The sequence below is a fragment of the Marmota monax genome, unplaced genomic scaffold (assembly GCF_021218885.2).
Source record: "Marmota monax isolate L192 unplaced genomic scaffold, Marmota_monax_Labrador192_F-V1.1 WCK01_AAM20220418_F8-fsc00021, whole genome shotgun sequence".
Classification (NCBI taxonomy): domain Eukaryota; kingdom Metazoa; phylum Chordata; class Mammalia; order Rodentia; family Sciuridae; genus Marmota; species Marmota monax.
Window position 1 is genome coordinate 24,952,651 of NW_026695228.1, and position 19,820 is coordinate 24,972,470.

The 19,820-nt window shown below is 51.2% G+C and overlaps 1 long non-coding RNA gene across 1 annotated transcript; it reads left to right on the plus strand.

The window, feature by feature from the left end:
• Positions 1 to 478: 478 nt before the first annotated feature.
• On the plus strand, positions 479 to 5,243 carry LOC124087901 (uncharacterized). Its single transcript, XR_006850213.2, has 3 exons — positions 479 to 561; positions 4,568 to 4,745; positions 4,954 to 5,243. It is a non-coding gene; the product is annotated as an uncharacterized LOC124087901 (long non-coding RNA).
• The last annotated feature ends 14,577 nt before the right edge of the window (positions 5,244 to 19,820 follow it).

Sequence of the window (19,820 nt, forward strand, 5' to 3'; positions counted from 1 at the left end):
CACGGGAACATTTTTCGTGGTGACAATTCAGGTTGGAAGGGAGTGTTCCTGGTGTGTAGAGAGAAAAGGCTGCATATGCTGCTCAATTTCTTAACAGTGCCTAGGACAGTGTCCCACTTCAAAAAAAGATCTGGCTTTTGATGCCAGTAGTATAGTTAAGAAACCTTTCACTCTAGGAATAGAAAACAAAATGGGAGCTCAGGTCGGGCAGAAGGTTGGGCCGTGCTGACCAAGGGGGAGAAGCCAAGTGGGCCGAAGAATCTGCTACCAAAGGTATTGTTTCCAAAGGTGGCCTGTTAGCTACCCAGGAGGCTGAGACAGGGGGATCACAAGGCCAACATGGGCATCAGGTGACACACGGCTGGGCTGTAACCCGGTGGTGGAGCGCCCTGGGATCAATTCTCAGCACCCCCGCTCCCCGCCTCCAAAACAAAGGTCAAGCATCTTTGGGCTTCTAAATCCCAACATTTCCCCACCACGTTTGCAGCCTGGACGACACATGCTCCTTGTTGCCCTCTCCCCGCGTCCCCTCCCTCGACTTCTACCCCGAGCACGTGGGAGGTACGCCACCAGCTCGGCCCGGGTTCTCCGTGGGGGCACCCGGGAGGGCCCTGTCGCCGCGCCCCGCTGGCATCCCTTGGGCCACTTGGGCCTCCGGGACCGGTTTTTTCCCGTGGATGCTCACAGTCACAGCGCCCACCTCCTCAGGCTGCTGCGGGAGCCCCTCCGCCCCACGGACCCCACTCCGGGGCCCAGCCTGTCCCGAGTTCTCCGGGTGCCCAGGGCCGCCTGCGGCAGGGGCGTGAACTCCCCCCACAAACGGGGCCCCCGAGGCTGCGAGACCGCGATCTCACGGCGTGGAGAGGGTGGCCTGGGCTCCAGACCCGAGGGGCGCCCAGACGAGCTTCTCATCCCTCTTGGGCCCTTCGGAGCCTAGTTCTCGGCTGGGAAAGCGACCGGCCTAAGCCCGGAGGTCCGTGGGCCGTAGGCCACCGGCCGCAGCGCGACACCAGCCACACGCGCATGCGCGAACGCGCGCGGGGGACTGTGGGAGCTTGGCTGCTCCCTGAGGCCCCGCCCAGACGCCGACGCAGTTGTCAGGGCAACCGGGGCGGGGCGAGGGCGTGGCTACGAGAGCTTGTTCATTACTGTCTAGCCGCTGGTCTGAGCCGGTCTTTGTGCGTTGGCTCGCTGATGGGACAGAAACTGACTTTCAGGCCTTGGGAGCACTTTTTAATCAAATGACAACTTCGATGCCAGTGGAAACCGCTTTAAAGACCTCCCAGTGTCGACCTGGCACATCACATACGGCCCCCCTTTTCTCCTTTCCTCCTTTGCCTTTGAATACTATATAATTTATTAACAGCATCTATAATTTATCTGACTTCTTCAAGCCAGAACTTGTTTAGACAAAACCGCAACTCCGAGTTCTGCACAAATGACTCAGTGGTGACTAATTCCATTCCGAAAGCATCCTTTACAAAAGAGTTCGCTGCAGGATTTCTTTAAATAGAAAACTTCCTCAGTGCCCTGAGAAGGATTCATGTTACAAGATATTCATTTAGATCCCAGATCCTCCTCCCTCCCCACTTTCTATTTTTTTTTTATTCCCCTGCGCACAGGGCTGCTGTATGTGGCCGTTACAAGTTGTATTCTGCAAAGGGTACTGGCTCAGGGGCAGGGTCCTGGGGCTGATGGACACAGGTTGCGGTCTCCAAGCTAGAGAGCAGGTCCAGTCCTCTAAAGGTTTTCTCCCTGCTTCCCTTCTATCTTTCTCCCCCCACCCAGCCTTGCTGGGTATGGAACCCAGGCTTCTTGCTAGGCTGATCTCCAGTCCCCGCCTCTAGTGAATTAAAGAGGTGCCTTATTCTGTTTGCATGATGGTCCTGTTTGTACCATCTACCTTCCAGCCTACCTAATGCTTTTATAACATCAAAAATCAAATCAAGTTAAGAGAAATGTAAGTTTCTCTTTATACGAAAAGCACAGGTTGTGATCCCAGAGACTTCAAGCTGGTTGGTTAAGAATCTCCTTTACAGCAGCAGTAAGGTCACAGTTTATAAAACATTAAGGAGGAAGTATTTTGACCTTTTTCGTGATAGGCTGTTATTCATTAACTTTCTTTTAAAGGCAAACAGCTGTTTAAGCTGATGTGTCCCAGCTGATTGGTTTAATTTCACTGAGTCATGTTGATGAGGATGTAGCTTATGTTTTTTTTTTTTTTTTTGTGTGTGTGTGTGTGTGTTTTTTGCTTATGAATTAGAGCTAGTGTTTTTGAGAAATCAGCATGACTTTTATTTTTCTCTTTTCTGTACTGGGGATGAACCCAAGGCCCTTGCATGCTAGGCAAGCACTCTTCCACTGAGCTATACCCCAATCCCATAAATAGCTTAAGTTTCAGCTACGTGATTATGAACACTTGGCCTTGGGATATAGCCACACTGTGGCCTCCAGTTTATTTTTGTTTTTTACAGTAATCGTTACAAGACCTTGGACTTGATGGGATGGTTACAAGTTTTATGGTTTGTTATTCTACTTTGTTTACGCTACAGACTTTGTGTGGGCCCAAGTCATTGATGAAAGCTAAGCAGGGTGCCAAGAAGGTCATGTAAGATACATGTGGAGTATTTGCTGTCTTTCTGTGCTTCACCAGGTCATCCAAGGAACCAGATTCCTTCACCTTTGTGCTCCTCCATCTCCCAGGGGCTGTCCTCAGACACATTTGTCTCCTGTCCAAGTTTCAATCAGCAGAAAGGAGGAGGAGAAAGTCTGGGGAAAGTGGCTTTGTGTCACAGGAGATGACTTCTACATGGTTTTATCTTGATTGTATCTGTTCCTTTGGCTCAAACTCAAGTCATGTGGGCATATTCAGCTGCAAGAGTTTCTGGGAAATGTAGTTTCTGCTGGGATCATATGTCCTGAAATTCAGGGGATTCTGTTACTAAAAGGGATAAAGGGACAGTGGATTCTAGGGTACAGATTGTGATTGACCCAGGGTCAGGACTGGGTCACTAGATGTTTCGGATAAGCACAGAAGACATAAGTCAGTTTTTTGTTTGTTTGTTTGTTTTTTGGTATGGGGATTGAACCCAGGGGCACTAAAACATTTAAGCCACATCTCCAGCCCTATGTATATATTTTAAAGACAGGGTCTCACTGAGTTGTTTAGGGCCTCGCTAAGTTGCTGAGGCTGGTTTTGAACTCACAATCCTCCTGCCTCAGCCTCCTGAGCCGTGGGGATTACAGGCGTGTACCCACCACACCTGGCATAAGTCTACTTTTTTGTTTTTTGGTGGATGGAGAAGGTTTCATTATATTTAATAAGCATCACTGCACAGCAGAGGAGCGTGGATTTGAATCTCGCCTGTGCCCTTGCTGACTATACAACCTTGGTGATGTTATATCACCACCCAGCCTGTTGTTCTGACCAGGTAAATGGCTCACAGACTCACTTCTCCGGGGGCGCAGTGAGGGTAACCTCGAGACACCGCAGTACTGGAAACTCACGATTCCCTCTGATCCTCAGCCAATGCGAACACATCTTATTTTTTACTTTACAATATTCTTTCTCTCCCTCTCCATACTAGGGATGGAACCCAGGGGTGCTCTGCCACGGAGCTGTGTCCCCCCTTCTTATTATTAGTTTTTAAGTTTTGAGACGGGGTCTTGATACATTGCCATCGCTGGCCTCAAACTTGTGATCCTCCTGCCTCAGCTGACCAGGTCGCGGGATCACAGGCTGCACCCCTGCGCCTGGCAACAGTCGGCTCTTAAATTTTGGAGGTTGCACAAAGCTGTACAGCCAAAAGGGGAAGAGGAAAAAGTGTTGAAATGTCACATCTGATTGCCATTAGAAAACGATGTTGATGCTGTAGCTATTGGTTTCAAACAGGAGCTGGGGTGAGGTCATTCCTGTGGTCTGCAGCCATTTAGTATTCCAGTGGGAATGCTCAATTCAGTTGGAAGAGAAAAGACTTTTCTAGAAGAGTCCAGAAAAAGAAAGAAAATGCTGAAATCACATCTGTTACTTAACCTCTTGTGACCAAGAGGCTGCTCATTTTAAAGGGAACACTATTTAAATGCCGCCTGTTATCAAAAAAGTGATAGAAACATCGTGTAAAGCCAGGTGTGGTGGCACACACCTGTAATCCCTGTTACTTGGGAGGCTGAGGCAGGAGGATTGCAAGTTTGAGGTTAACCTGGATAAACCTGTGGCAAAATGAAAGATAAAAAAGGGCTGGAGATGGGGAGTTCATGGTAGAGCGCCCCCGGGTTCAATCCCTGGTATCACAGAAACACAAATCAGATGAACCCACTTTGAGTGCTGTCTACCACCTCTACAAAAAAATTTACAAAAGAGGGCCTTGTACAAAATGTCAGACCAGTACTCTTAAATAAAAATGCCAAGTTCAAGTTCATTAGTCCCACCTCCAGCCTCAGCGTCCGCGGCACAGTATGGCCTATTCTCCACTCTGCCGCCAGAGGGAGCCCTCGTCTCTATTTTTCAGCAAAAGTTTCCAAGTTTGCACATCGAACTTTTTTTTTTTCCTTCTTTTTATAATGGAAGTGAAATTCACAGAACATAATATCCACCCATTGGAAAGGAACAATTCAGGGGTGCTGAGGACCTTCACGGTGCTGTGCGACCACCATGACGTTCTAGTTCCCGAGCATTTCTGCCTCATTTGCACCTTACACCCTGTATCCGCGGGCTCCTGCCACTCACCTGAGACAGTGGACACCAGGTACTTATGGAGTGCAGGGTTACTGTGGCTCGGGGTCCAGAGGTTCGAGATTGGGTAGGAGCATGCAGTCCCATCCTGAGCCAGGAGGGAGTTTGGCTTTTTAGATGAGACGGTGCGGTATTTGTCTTGCCTCGCCTGGCTCCTTTTGCAGGGCATGGGGTCACCGGGTGTTTCAGTTGCACGCGACATTGCTGCTCATTTTTTCCAGTGGTGACAGCGAGGTTGCCTGGGATTCCACCCGGAGAAGCAAGTTCCGGTCCCCGAGGCTCTGGGCCGCAGGCGCCCACACCAGTCGCTCTTGGAGTTGAAGCCCCGATTCAGGTGCTGATGTCCACAGGCCGGCACGAGGGCTCCATCCTCGGGTCTAGATTCCAGGCGCGTCTCAGGAGGAGCCTTTTCCCTTTTCTGGTGCTGGGGACGGAACCAGGGCCTGGTGCAGGCCAGGCAAGTGCACCTCCTCTGGGTTATGCCCCCAAACCTCAGGGGGACTTTTCTCCTCACCCCATCTAATTTGCTCCAAGACTGTGAATTTATCTACAAGTCCTTGATTTTGATTGTCTCATTGACTTTGATTAAAAAATATTTTCTTTGGAAATCATTGCAGACTTCTAAAACTATTGCAAAAATAGTTAGAGGGGGTTCCTCTTCGGCTGTACACCCTGAAAAATTGGAAGCAGAGGGGTTCGTGGGCAAGTTGTCATGTTCACGGCGGTGGCAAGGCGAAGCAGCCCTAGTTGTCCTGTGACGGATGAACAACTGAGGCATAATGGAATATTATTCAGCCACGAAAAGGAACGAGGCAATGTTACATTGGGTTAGTGCTTTGAAAACCTCCTGCTGAGGGAGAGAAGCCACTCGAATGTTCCCATTTGTGGGAACTTCCAGAGAAGGTTGGACAGCTGGCTTTGAGCTGGGTAATTTTGGGGGGTGTGAATTTCCCTTGACAAAGTTTGAAAACAGCAGGAAGGATTCACAGGGGTCATTCACATGGTAATGTCCGCAGAGCTCAAGTGTGTGCCTTGGAATCAGGGAGTGATGTTAATATAATACACCTAATCTCAGAGTTTGCTGCTGATCTCACACATGTCCCTCCCTCTAGTTTAGGAGGCGTCCAGGGTTGCACGGTGCCGTGTGTTTACCTGTTTCTTTCTCTCCCCTAATCCAGGGCAAATCCCCTTTCTTACCCTTTCTTGCCTTTGATACTTTTTTAAAAAAATGCACTTCTAGGCATTGACTCCAGGGGGCGCTTTTCCACTGAGCTTCATCCCGTCATTTTTGATTTTTATTTTGAGACAGAGTCTCACTAAGTGGCTGAGGCTGGCCTCAAATTTACAATCCTTCTGTCTCAGCCTCCTGAATAGCTGGGATTAGAGGGCACCCTACCGTGCTGGGCCCCTTTGACATTTTTGAAAAGAGTAGGACAGCTATTTGGTAGAACGGGCTTCAGTCTGGAGTTGACCCACGCTTCCTGGCACTTGAATTCAGGTAATGTTTTTTTGTTTTTTTTTTTTTTTGGCACGAGTCCTTGTCATGATGTGGTGTCCTCCATGTGTCATATCAGGAGGTGTGGGACGCTGATTTACCCCATGCTGTGGGTTGAATGTGCCTTCCACGTTCCGTGTGTTGAAACCTTGGTTCCCAGCGCAGCTGTGTAGAGTGGCGGGAGCCCTGGGAGGTAGCTGGGTCACGGGGCTCAATGGGTGGATCCGTCTGTGGGTAAGGGGATTCATGGGTTATGGAGGGAGGGGCTTTGTTATCAAAACCAGCTGGGTCTAGCACCCTTGCTCTGTCTTGTCGTGTTGTCATCCTTGGAGAAGGCCCTCCCCAGATGTCCTTGGACTTCCCAGCCCTGGAACCATGAGCTAAATGAACCTCGATTCTTTATAAGTCACGCAATCTGTGGTGTTCAGTCATAGTCACAGAGAGTGGATTCAGACACCTCTGTATTAGTTTGAGTGCCTTATTGAGGTGGGGCCAGCTTGCCCCATCGTGAAGTGTGGGACGTGGGAAGTATCTGCGGGGGACGCCTTGAGACTTTGCAGATATCCTGTTTCTCATCCAACCTTTGACTGTTGATTTGTTTCCTTATTTTTCTGTGGCGCTAGGGATGGAACCCAGAGCCTTGCTCATGTGAGCCTCACCCCAGCCTGATCTATTTATTAAAAAAAAAAACAAAAAACTTAGTTGTAGATGGATACATGTCTTTATTTTATTGATTTATTTTTATGTGGTGTTGAGGATCGAAGCCAGTGCCTCACACATGCTAGGCGAGCCACAACCCCAACCCTTTTATTTATTTATTGGGTACGGGGATTGAATCAGGGTTCTCGACCACTGAGCCACCTCCCCAGCCCCATTTTGTATTTTATTCAGAGACACGGCCTCACTGAGTTAGTTAGGGCCTCACGGAGGCTGAGGCTGGCTTTGAACTTGTGATCCTCCCATTTCAGCCTCCCGTGCTGCTGGGGTTACAAGTGTGTGCCACCGACCTTGTCTGGCTCTCTATTTTTGAGAAGGCATCTTGCTAAGTTGCCCAGGCTGATCTCAGACTCCTGGGCTCCAGTGTTCTCCTGCCTCAGCCTCTAGAGTAGCTGGGATTATATGTAAGTGCCACCATGTCTGGCTGCTTTTACCAATTTTTTTTTTTTTTTTGTACCAGGGATTGGACCCAGGGCACTTAACCACTGAGTCACATCCCCAGCCTTTTTTTTTTTTTTTTTAAATATTTTATTAGAGACAGGGTCTCACTGAGTTGCTTAGGGCCTCTCTAAGTTGCTGAGGCTGGCTTTGAACTTGTGATCTTCCTGCCTCAGCCTCCGGAGCTGCTGGGAGCCTTTGCCCATTTTTAAGAGGATAGGGACACTCAGATGTCACTCTTGGGATGAGGTCATCACCACGTCTGTCTCTCTCTCTAGAACGTCTCCCTCTTCCCTGACTGAAGCTTCGCCCCCATTAAGCACCGACTCCCCATCCCCCACTTCTTCTGTCCCCGCAGCCCCTGGTCCACGGTCTGCCTTCACACATGTCACTATTCTAGGGACCTCACAGAGGGGAAATCACCCCACGGTGGCCTTTTGTGTCCGGCAGCCCTAGGGAATAATGTCTAGCTGCTCCTTTTCAATCCTCCTCAGGTCATCACTCCCTTGGTCCGTACATGGGTCCCCCGGGCTTCTGTCCTCAGTCCTGTCCCTCTCTGCTCGGTCTCCTCACCCTCACCAGTGCTTTGGCTAAAGATAGCGCTTCCTTGTCTGCAGCCCAGACTCTCCGGGTCCCCAGTCGCCTCCTGCTGTGGATGAGACATCGCTGGGCTCGCGACTCTGCAGCGTGGCGCCTGCATCTGCCCTGCGCCGTGTGGGGCTTCTCGCTGGGTCGCAGCGCCACGGGGGCACTTGCAGTGAGATGGTGCTGCCAGGGACAGCCGTCTTTCAGGGCATGGCCACCCCCTGGGGACCCACCCTCCCATGAATGGGTTGGTTTATTTGGGAGGGGAAAGCGCTCATGACCCAGTCACCTCCCCATGTCCCACCTCCAGGTACCACTGGGTGTGATTTTGGGGACTAATTGTCTGTCACAGTTGGATGTGGGATGTTCCCGCGGCCCGAGGTCCCCGGTGTGGCAGCGTCAGAGGTGGGCTTTGGGAGGTGATGGACCCTGGCAGCCCTCCCTGTGGCTGGAGCCATAGCTGAACGGACGGTTGGGAGGTGGCGGTCACCAGGAGGAGGACCTAGTGCAAGGCCCCGGGTCCTTGGGGAGGGCCAGGGGACTACAGCTCTCCCAGCCCTGCCTTCCTGCCTCCTGGCTGCCTGAGGGTAGCCTGCTCTGGGCACCCTTCGCCACGACGCCCATCTCACCAAGGCTCAGAAGCCATGGAGCCGCTGACCACGGACTGACCCGAGTCTCTGAAACCCAGAACCAAAAGGAACCTTTCCTCTTTTAAGTTGTTTTTCTCAGGCACTTTGTCACAGCGACAGAAAGCTAGCAGCAGTTTCCAACGCACTAATGCCAAGGAACCTGCCGAAACACAGCGGGTGTCCCGGAAACCTCGACCTGACCATGCCCAGAGCTGAGTCTGCCATTTGTCCCACCAGAGTCCCTCCTTCCAGCACCTTCTTCTCATTTGACAGCGGCACCAGCCACAGATTGGAGAGCCCGGCTCGCCTCCCTTCCTGCCTGCTGTCCTGTGACCTTCACATTTGGTGGCTGGAATGTCAGCTCCACAGGGCTGGGGAGTCCTGCCTGCCGAGTTCTTGGCCCTGGCGGTACCCACAGCCCCGACACAGCCTGGCGCCCAGCTGTTGCTAAACAAATTCTTACGCGTGAGTGGATTCCAACTGCTCGTGGTGTGGTTCAGGTCTTCGTGACGCGTCTGGATGCCACCACACAGGGCAGAGCCAGCCAGCGTGAAAAGAGGCGAAGACAGTTTCATTCAGATTGAAAAAAAAGAGCTCGCGGTGGAACCCGTCCGCTGCCGTCGTCTCCTGCTTATCCACAGGTTCACCTTCTGGGGTCTCTGTTACCCAGGGTGAAGTGCAGTCGAAAATACTCCATAGAAAATTCCAGAAATAAACAATTTGCTTTTTTTGGGGTGATGCTGGAGATCAAATCCAGGACCACCCCCCCCACACACACACACACACTGAGCAAGTGCACTGCCCCAGCCCCAGGCAGAGGTTTGAAATGACTTTTGTTACGGGGTGCTGTCACCCTCCATCTGTTTTACCGTCACTGCTCGTCTCTTCCGGTGCCTCGTTTGTGGATGAGCTTGCGTCCTAGGTGTGGGGTTTGGCGTAACACCCACTTTCGGGTAGGCATCCAGGGGGTCTTGGAACACCTCCCCGTGGATAAGGGGGACCTGGACAGAGAAGATCTGTGGGTTGACAGCCAACGAGGAGAGTGAGGGACCGGGTGGAAAACACCGCGGGGGACACGGAGAGCTGGGTGCGCGGGGACCCCTTGGGCCTCTCCAGATCCCCGTGGGAAGCCCCGGCTCCGTGTGGCAGTGTCTGGAGGTGGTCAGGTCCTGGGGGTGGACAGCTTTAGAGGCTTCCTGCTGGGCAGGTTTGGGTCCCATGGCATGGGGTGGGGGTGACGTGGCAAGCTTCTTTGCTAAGACTGCCTTGGGCAGGCTGGGGACCGGGCCCTGGTCAGGTCTAGTTGAAAAGTGGGTCGGAGAAGTCAAAGGTTCAAGTCCAGGAGGGGTGTCTCTCAGGGCTGAGAACCTTCTCACGGGTGGCTTGAACCCGGGGCGGGGAGGGGTCTATCCCGGAGCCACACCCCTAGCCCTTTGTATTTTTCATTCTGAGACAGGGTCTCTCTAAGGCTGGCCTGAAACTCATGATCCCCCTGCCTCAGCCTCCCGAGTGGCTGGGATGACAGGGCTGTGCCCCGGGCTTGGCCCTTTTCTTTTCAAACACAGGCATCCAAAGCTGTGGTTTTCCCTCGAATCACTGTTTTGACTTAACCCCACAACTTTTTCTGTGCTGTATTTCCATTATCATTCAGTTCAAATTTTCTCCCATTTCTGTTGTGATTGTATTTTCTCTGACCCGGGGCTTTTTTGGCCTGTGTGTCTAGAATTCCAGACCTTTGGGGGATTCTAATGATCTTTTTGTGGTTGCTTTGAGTTTAGCTCCACTGTGCTCATACCCTGTAGGATCCTAGTCCTTCAAAGTTTATGGAGACTCCTTTTGCAGCCTGACACCCGGGCTATTTAGGTGAGTGTTGCAAAAGCCACAGACTCCTGGGGCTGGTGGCCTTGGGCTGAGGCCTGTAAAGACCCCCTACTCCCTGGGGATGGGGATGTGTGGGGGGGCTGGTCTTTAACCCAGGATTCGGCTTCTCTGGAGACTTCAGGCCTGCTCTGCCTGCCAGCGTTCTAGGTTCCAGAGCAAAGGGACAGTCACTGTTGGGGAGGACTTTCCTCATCATGAGGACAGAGGTGAGGGACCCTGTGGAAATGTGGGTTAGTTGAAGGTCTGTCCTGGGGCTGCTCTGTGGTTTCTATTCCTGGGGACTCAGGTCACCATGGCTCAGGTTGGGGACTGGGACTGTGTCTTAGGTGAGAATAATGCAAAGCCCCATCCACTGGGGCAGGGTCCAGCGGGGGTGGAAGAAGAGGGACCAGCAATGGGATCGCCCACGCTGAGCGCCCTTCTCAGTTCCTCTCACTCGGTGGGAGCCTCAAGGCTGGGAGAAGCCACTGTTTTCCAAAGCTCGGAACACGCGCCCTCCATGAACGCACACGACAGGAGTCAATCCCAGTCACGCACCCCATAGCGACATTTTGGTCAACGGTGGGCAGCGTCCACTGCGGCACCCCGTAAGACTGCAGCGCCTAGCGACAAGTCGGTCCCGGGAGGTTCGTGCAAAGACGCGCAGCCTCATGGCCCAGTCCTCCAAGTGTCCGTGCCGTTGGGCAAGTGTCCACGACGTGGATTAAGTGGCCTTGCTCTCTGGGCAGCTGGAAACCGTCCTGATTCCACAGCTGGACACTCTTGACCCAGATTTTGAGAGAGATGGAAAGAAGACGCTCCCGGATGCTGCAGCCCCTGGGTGGCCCCTCGGCGCGCCCTGTGCGCTGGGACAGGCGTCGCGCTCGGTTCCACTTCGGGTGCGGGCGGCCTCCCTCCCCCACGGCACCCACTCAGTCTGTTCCACTTGGGCACAGAAGTGGCTGCGTGTCCTGTGTGGGGGCTGGCGGGGCTCTTTTTCTTTCTTTCTTGCAGATCCCTCCGCTTGGCCCTCCTTGTTTTATTATTATTTTTTTTTTTTCCTAACTTCAAAATCTTGGAGCAACCCACACTCCAGAACTCGCACCCGCCTGCGGTTCCCTGGCCCCGAAGTGGTGGGTACAGAAGGTGGCCGAGTTCCTCCCTCCCGGGAAGCAGACATTTCTTTCATGGGGACCATCCAGTGGCAGTGGGTGAGCGCGGGTGGCTGGAGATGGAACTGCGCCTGGCCGGGGGCAGCGAGGCCTCGCTCCCGCCCTCTGGGGCTGATGGAGCCCTGGCCCGGGCAGGTGGGCGCTCTGCCCCCAAGCTCAGCCCGGCCCGGACACTTCCTGAGATTCTCCAGTCTCCTTCCCTGTGCCCTTTACCAGGGTCCCCCTCGGAGGGACATTTCTATTCTCAGATCCTACACCAGAATTCACCGGCTCTCTGGCCTTGACCCAGGTTTCTCAGTCAGGAGGCTTCACGGATGACGGCCTTCGCTGATTGTGTGTTTTGAAGATGTTCCCATGTTCAGAAGAGTCACAAGAACAGTCCACCCAAGGCCCACAGACCCTTACCGACCCTTTACCCAGGCTCCCCTTTGTGAATCTTTTCCAGATTGGTTTCAACTGTCTGTTTCTCTGTCCCTGACCCCTTCACTCCCCTTACACACACACACACACACACACACACACACACACACACCCCTCCCCTCATTCATAGAAGATAAGTTCTAGACCCTCCAGTGGGTGCCAGACACTGTGGGTAGTACTGAGCCCTGTACAGACTGTTTTTTTTTTCCCTATACCTACACACCTAGGATAAAGTTTAAATTATAAATTAGATGCAGAAAGAGATGAACAATAATAACTAATAATAAAACAGAATAATTATAACTATATTCACTGAAAAAAGTTAGATGAATGTGGTTAATCTCTCTCAAAATATCTTATTTTACTTTCACCTTACCTCCTAAAGGAAGTGCTTTACAGCTTCTCTTCAGCATGTCTTAACAGCCAGCCCCACTACTGTTAACTTGGGGGCCATTCAGTGTTTTAAAAGTTACTTGAACACAAACACTGCAATACTGTGATGGTCAGTTGGATCACAGAGGTGGCTACGGAGTGACTAACGGGTGGGTAGCATATACAGTGTGGATACACTGGAAGAGGAATGATTCACTGCTCAGGTGGGACAAAGCAGGGTGGCTCAAGATTTCATCATGCTATTCAGGGTGGTGCATAATTTAAATGTATGAATTGTTTATTTCTGAAGAATTCCATTTAATATCTTTAGGTTGCTATTAACTGGGGTAACTGAAACCATGGAGAGAAAACCTCAGGCCGAGGGAATAACTGTATCTATGCATATACATACACACACTTGTCATGGGTGTCATTATTATTCTCCTGAATCTTTTTTTTTGAGGGGGGGCAATTCTGGGGATTGAACTCAGGGGAACTTGACTACGAAGCCATAACCCCAGCCATTTTTTTTTTTTTGTATTTTATTTAGAGACAGGGGCTCACTGAGTTGCTTAGGGCCTCACTAAGTTGCTGAGGCTGGCTTTGCACTCGCGATCCTCCTGCCTCAGCCTCCCAAGCCACTGTTATATGCCACTGTGCCCAGACTATTCTCCTGGATCTCTTGGGAGTTAGTTGTGGACATCCTGTGCTTTCTTCCCTGAATACTTCACTCTGCATCTCTTAAGAACAACAATGTGTTCTCACCTAACCTTAAGACAATCATCAACTTTGAGAACCTTAACACTGATACCGTCCTAGCATCTGGTGTATAGTCCACATGTAAATTGTGCCACAGGACTGGGTGATTTTCTTAAAAGTATTTTTTTTGTGTGTGTGGAGGGGAATAGTTTTAAATTTATATAAAAGTTTCAGAAATAGTACACAGAGCAAGATCTTTAAGGTCCATGCTGGAGGGAAATCCTAGAGGACTGAGAAAAGGGATTTGAACTCAAACAGGACACCATAGAAAGAAGGAAATAAAAGCCTATTTAAATAGCAAAATTGAAACATTCCAAAATTAGAAATTCCAAAAGTTCCAAAACCATATTTTGATATTCCAAAGCAGATCTCTCATCTATTTATCCATCCATCCCTTTGACTAATATTTATTCTGTACCCGTGATGGGCCACGTACTTTCCTGGTGGTCGGGATCCAGCTGTGAATAAAAGTTCCTATCCTCACGTGGCTCACTTTAGAATGAGAGGGGATAGGCAATAAATGTGAAATCTACCTGTAAATGTGTTAGGACGCAGTATAGAAAAAAGAATCTAGAACAGGGTGAAGGGATTGGGAACACTGGGGCATGGGTTGTGGTTTTAAATAGAGTGGCTGGGGTGGGCTTCATTAAGACAGTGAGACCAGAGCAAAAATTCATGCAGATAAGAGAGGGAGTTGGGTGGAAGAGCTTTCTAAGCAGCAGGAATAGCAAGTGCAAAGGCCCTGAGGTAGGACTGTGCTTAGCAAGTTTGAGCAAGAGCTAGAAGGCTAGTGCAGCAGGAGGGAGTGGGTGAAGGGGACTTGGGAGGAGGCAAGGGCACGAGATGACGGGGCATTATGGGTCCTGGAAAGGCTTGTCTCAAATGAAGTGGGAGCCATGGAATGTTTCTGAACAGGGGAGGGATGTGACCTGACTTACGTGTTCACAGGTGCCCTTTGGTGGCTGTCGATGGAATAGACTGTGGGGGGTCAGGGTAGGAGCAGGGGGATCATGCGAGAAATAACAGCTCTAGTCCAGGTGCAACTGGTGGCCGCTCAGTCCAGCTGTCAGGAGTTCGTCTTTTTTATATTACATCACCACTTTTCACATTTTAGTATGATAGCTACATTTTTTTATGTATTGCAAATTTGTTGGAATAATTTGAGCCAATAAAATTACCGACTGCAGAAAAAAATCAGATTGTTCAAATCAGGACTGACATTGCTAAGTTTAGTAGCTAGAAACCTCTAGGACAAGGGCTGAGCCGTTATTGTAATTATTTTTCTTTTGCAGAAGTTTTCCGCCTGCTTATCCTGCCCCAGGCATCGAGGGGTTCTGGGAGATATCTGCGGGCCAGCATTTCCTGTTCTAATTGGATGAGGTGAACTTTCCAAACGAGGACTCACAGCAAAGGAGAGGAAGAACTGGAAGTCGGTGTGGATCTAACCAGCGCTGTAAGTGGACACCCTGCAGGTATGAGGACAGGTCACGCACAACAGAGGCCATTTGTCAATTTCAGTAAGTTTGCTGCTAGAAAAAGGCAGAGGGTGTTGCCAAAATTGCTGCTGTCTGTCCTCCCTCCCTCCCTCCTCCCTTCCTTCTTTTCTTGAGGGAGAGTCTTGCTAAGTTGCCCAGTTTGGCCTTAAACTTGCGATCCTCCTGCTCAGGCTCCCGAGGAGCTGGGATTAGAGGTGTGCGTCATTGCACCCAGCAGCTGCTAAATTTAAATTTTGAAAACAGGTTCCCCCCCCAGTGGGGAAGGGTTAGAATCCTTGCTCCCATTCCTACTATAATCTTTTTGACACGAGGAGGGTATTATTTTCAAATGCCTTCTCTGCCCCTCTTCAAATTATGCAGATGGAACAGGAATGAAGAAGTTTTAAAATATGAGAATGGATGGCAAAGACCTTCCCACGCAGTCTTCCAAGTGGGGACACTGACCTCGTTGGTGGGGTGACATATGGGCATCCATGTGCATCATGCTAGGAGGGGTCTTTAGCTGGAGCCCCTTTAAATGATATTCATTCTGTAATAAATGGTTTTTCCTATCAAGCAGGTGGGACCAGCAAAGTGCTGCCTATGGAAGATAGTTCTTCACCAGGTCCTGGGATTCTTGGATAGTGAATTCTGTGAGTTAGGGCTGGGCAAAATGACCCACAATGTCTATAGGATTTCCCTGAGAATTCCGTCTTTTTCCAGATATTATGCTAGTAGTCAGTGTGAGGTTGTGTTCAGTGGCAATAACAAACTGAAACTTCAGTGACTTTAGCCAACACAAGTTTACTTCTCCTTCCAGTAAGGCTGGTTAGTTGGGCTCATTTCCACACCAGGGACTGGGGTTGAGAGCCACAGCCGAAGGGGACCCAGCAAACTTCCAGCTGCCAGCAAACGTCCAGCTGCCAGCTGATGATTGGTTCACAGCGGCCCCAGCAAACTTCTAGCTGCCAACTGATTGGCTCCTCTGTGGTGATGCTCATTGGGCTGTTTTCCCGCCCTTTCAGACCACGGAGCTGCTCATTGGGGGACTTTTTTTTGCTCCGCCCACACAACTCAGCCAATGGGCCTCAAGAGCAGGAGGAGTAGGGGAGGTTGAGAGGCTTGGGGGAAGCCGTGCTGGCAGTTGGGCTCTGAGGGAATTCCTGAAGAGCTGTGTGGTGTGGTGTGTGTGTTCTAAAAATAAAGTTCGTTTCTTTTGTCAAGTGGCTCCTGAATTGTGCCCAGCCAGACTGCAGCAGACTGGAAGTCCAGTCTTCCTCCATTTTGGAACAGCACCACCTTTAGTGGCTTTCAGAGCCACCCTCCAGAGGGGAAGAGGAGGATGGAGGGGAGCACCAGCTCCTAACTGCCTCAGCCTGGTAGTGATAATCCATTGGCTAGAACGAGTCACATGGATCTGACCCCTCTGCAAGGGATTGTGGGAAATGTAGAGGATTCTGGGAAATGTAGGCATGGGCACTGGTATGCTCATGATTTCTACTGGAAAACAGAGACTTGGCTTTTAGTGCCTCAGATATGGCAAGAGAATTCCGTTTGGCTAACACCAGTGTCACATGAGGGGCAGAACATTTCCCCCCTTTGGGAGCGAGTGCCGAGACCTGCCCTGATCTTGGCTGCATGGTGGACATCGTGTCTCCCACAAGGTCCTGTTCAGATACTGGAGCCCTGGCTTGCAGGGGGCAGGGTGGACACAGTGAGAGCTGGTCAGTCAGGATAGACCTTAAAGCAACCGGGGTTTATTCCTTCCCTGTCCCATCCATTCCAGTTACTGCTGTTGAGCACCAGAATGTTCCAAAACGCAGAGGTTTGGAACAAGGGCGATGATGGCGTCTCCTGATTCTGTGGTTGACTGAGCTCTGCTGGGTGGTTCTTCTGCTACCTGTGGTGTTGGCTGAGGGCTCTCAGGGGGCTGCATGCGGGGCAGGGACAGGGGCTGGGACATCCAAGAAGCTCTCAGCCCTTCCAGAACTCCTTCCAGGTGGATGTTCCTCAGCCAGTCACCTGACCTGGGCTTTCTCCCAGCATAGCAGCTGGTCTCCAAGAGAGGGGGACAGAGGAGAGCTGCCAGTCCTCCATGTATACATATGCTTTTTCTGTGGCCCTGGGAATTGAGCCCAGGCCCTCATGCATGCTAGGCAAGTGCTCTACCACGGAGCTACACCCCAGCCCTTTTTGTTATGTTCAGAGACAGGATCTTGCTGAGTTGCCCAGGCTGCCCTGAAACTTGTGCTCCTCCGGCCTCAGCCTCCTGAGTGGCTGGGGTTATTGTATTCTTCCTTCTAACAGAACCCCACCTTCATATTCACTGGGGATGATAATGTTCTCAGCTAAAAACCTACATCTCCTAACTTTTAGTGAAGACAGTACTGACCATATGCATCCATATGGAAGTTACTGAAGAAGGTTCTAGTAAACCCTTGAACAGCGATGATTTAGTTGGGAGGTATGCCTTTTCCACTCTACTCCCTTCCTCTTTCTTTTTTTTTTTTTTTTTGCTCCAGAGACACAGACAAATTTATTTAGGAACACTAATAGACAAGGGAGAATGTGAGCTTTCTCAAGAAACAAGAGAGAATGCAGGTTCTCTCAAGAGAGAGAGAGATCTTTTGTGGTAAATCAAGAAATACACATTCGGGGGAGAATATTGGTCATCTCAAGAATGGGAAATAGCCTCCTTTTCTCTAAATAGAGCCTAGAACATGGACATGATGGCTGGAATTATAGCAGCCATTTTGTAGTCATGAAGCAACCTTGAGAACAGAAGTCAGGATGACAGAGCAATAGGGAGTTAGAAGGTCCTGGTAATGGTCGCGGTGCCCTGTCATTTCTTACAGCTATACACCTCTAGGGGAGGCCACTGTACCACTCTCTTACTTAAGCTACTGTTATTTGGGTTTTCTGTTCTAGGCAGATGGTTGAATTGTGACTCATACACTATTAACATAAAATGACTCTTACTGAACCACCCCCTCCTTTACCTCATTTCTCTCCTTGTTCTTTTCCTCCTTCTTTGTTTTTGCTTTAAAGGGTCAGGATGCTCAGTTGCCGCCTCTATGAGACTCTGAGGATTAGTGTTTTCCTTGTTGGGTTGTGGCTAGGACCAGGTGGGATCCTGTACCTGGAGCACATAGGACAGAGTCTGGCGCCTCTGAAGGACCCGGGTGAGCACCTCGGAAGGAGCTGGGTGAGCACCTCAGAAGGACTCAGACAAGCACCTAGGAAGGACCCAGACGAGCACCTAGGAAGGACCCGGGTGAGCACCTCCTTCCTGGGGTCGTGTGGGCTAAGTCAGCAGCCCGCTTCCCCAGGTGAAGTGCCGTGGAGAGACCGGAGAGACCGCGCGCCTTGCTTTGATGACTCCGTGGCTCAGCTCAACCCTCTGGGGGAAGTACCGTACCTCGCTGCTTTTCAAAACTCCCTGGCATCTGGCTATTTATTCTCGCGTGTGACCCCCTGGACGGCCTGTTTATTTAATTGCCCGGTTGGCCCTGGGGAAACTGCATGTGACATCTGTGGGCCCGGGTTGTGGCTAGCGGAGCACAATGAGGTCACCCCCGTCCCGAGAGTGGGCGCCTTGGAGCAGTTCCTGTGTCCTGTGGACAGTGCTCCAGCTGGAGAGCCCCTCCTCTGGTGGCGGACCCCGGGGACATTCTAAGGCCTCCTGTTCTCCTCAGGAGCAGAGCTTGTCCTCCTGCTGTCCCCGCCTGGGTCCTCAGGGCTGAGGACTGAGCTCGTGCTGAGAGAAAGGAGCCGGGGTCCGCCACCTCCTCCCCCAGACCCACCATCCATTAAGTCCGAAGTTGGAGCTTGGACCAGGGGACCAACAGGCTGCCTCCAGGGACGTCGCCCTTCACTGTGGCTAAGCCAGCCCGACCCCAGCTCCAGGATCCTGAGGCTAAGGTAGCCCCTGCCGCTTCCCCACCTCCGCCCCTGGCTAGTTTTAGGACAGAGGAGGGTGAAGGAGGACTGTGACCCAGCGTCATCTCCAGGGAGGAGCGTCCCCCCAGCACTGTCCAGAGATGCCCACTTCCGGGAAGGACTCAAACCCGGGAAGCACGGTCACCAGGAATGGTGTCCCCAGTACTGGATTCCAAAGGCCTGGTGGCTCGCCTGCTCGGCTCTGCTGGGATTGACACTTCAGGTCGAACCAGAGAGGACGGGAACATTCTGGAAAGGCCCTGAGCTGTCCTTACCAGCTGCTGGGGGTTGTCACTGGGCCACCCGGGGCTTCCATGGGCCAGTCCCTGCATTTACTTCACTGCAGCAAACCCTGGGCCAGGCGCTGGTGCCAGCAGAACCCCACCTTCATGTTTATTGGGGACAAATAAACAAAGATTCCTTCCTCCATGGCCCACCCTACAGCAGCCGGGAACTGTCAATCAGCCTGAAGAAAGCACATCGGTAAAGGGAGGGGTGGTGTTGGGGTGCGGGTGGATCAACCTCATTACAGGGACCTTTAACAATTATTTTACTTTATTTTGTGTGCTGGAGAGGAAGCCCACCGCCTTGTGCATGCTGGTAAGTGCTCTACCACTGACCCACACACCCGGCCCCCAACATTTTATTTTATTTATTTAAAAATTTTTCTTTATTTGTAGATGGACTCAGTGCCTTTATTTATTTATTTCTATGTGGCGCTGAGGATGCAACCCAGAGCCTCACACGTGCAAGGCAAGTGCTCCATCACTGAGCCACCACCCCAGCCCCCACCTTTGTGTTTTATTGGTGCATTATAGTTGTGCACACTGATCGGATTTGTTTTACACATTTCTACACACACACACACACAAACACACAGTATAATGTAGTCTGGCCACTATCACTCCGCAGTGCCACTGTCATCGCTATATCATCTGCCACAGAGCCCTCATCAGAGGCTGAACCCATGGCGGCCCTAGGATCTTGGACTTTTGGTCTCCAAAACTGTGAACTTAAATAAACCTCTTTTCTTTATGAAGCACAGAGCCTCAGGTATGTTGTTGTAGCAACAGAAAACGGACCAAGACACGTGGATGTCTGGCAAGTGGTTTCTCCTGTGGGTGAGTCTGGGGACCGGTCGGCAGGCTGAGATTGGCTGCGTGAGAGCTTCGTGGGTGAGGGGCTGGGGACGGGCATGGCGCAGGCAGCACTGGGAGTGCGGGTGGT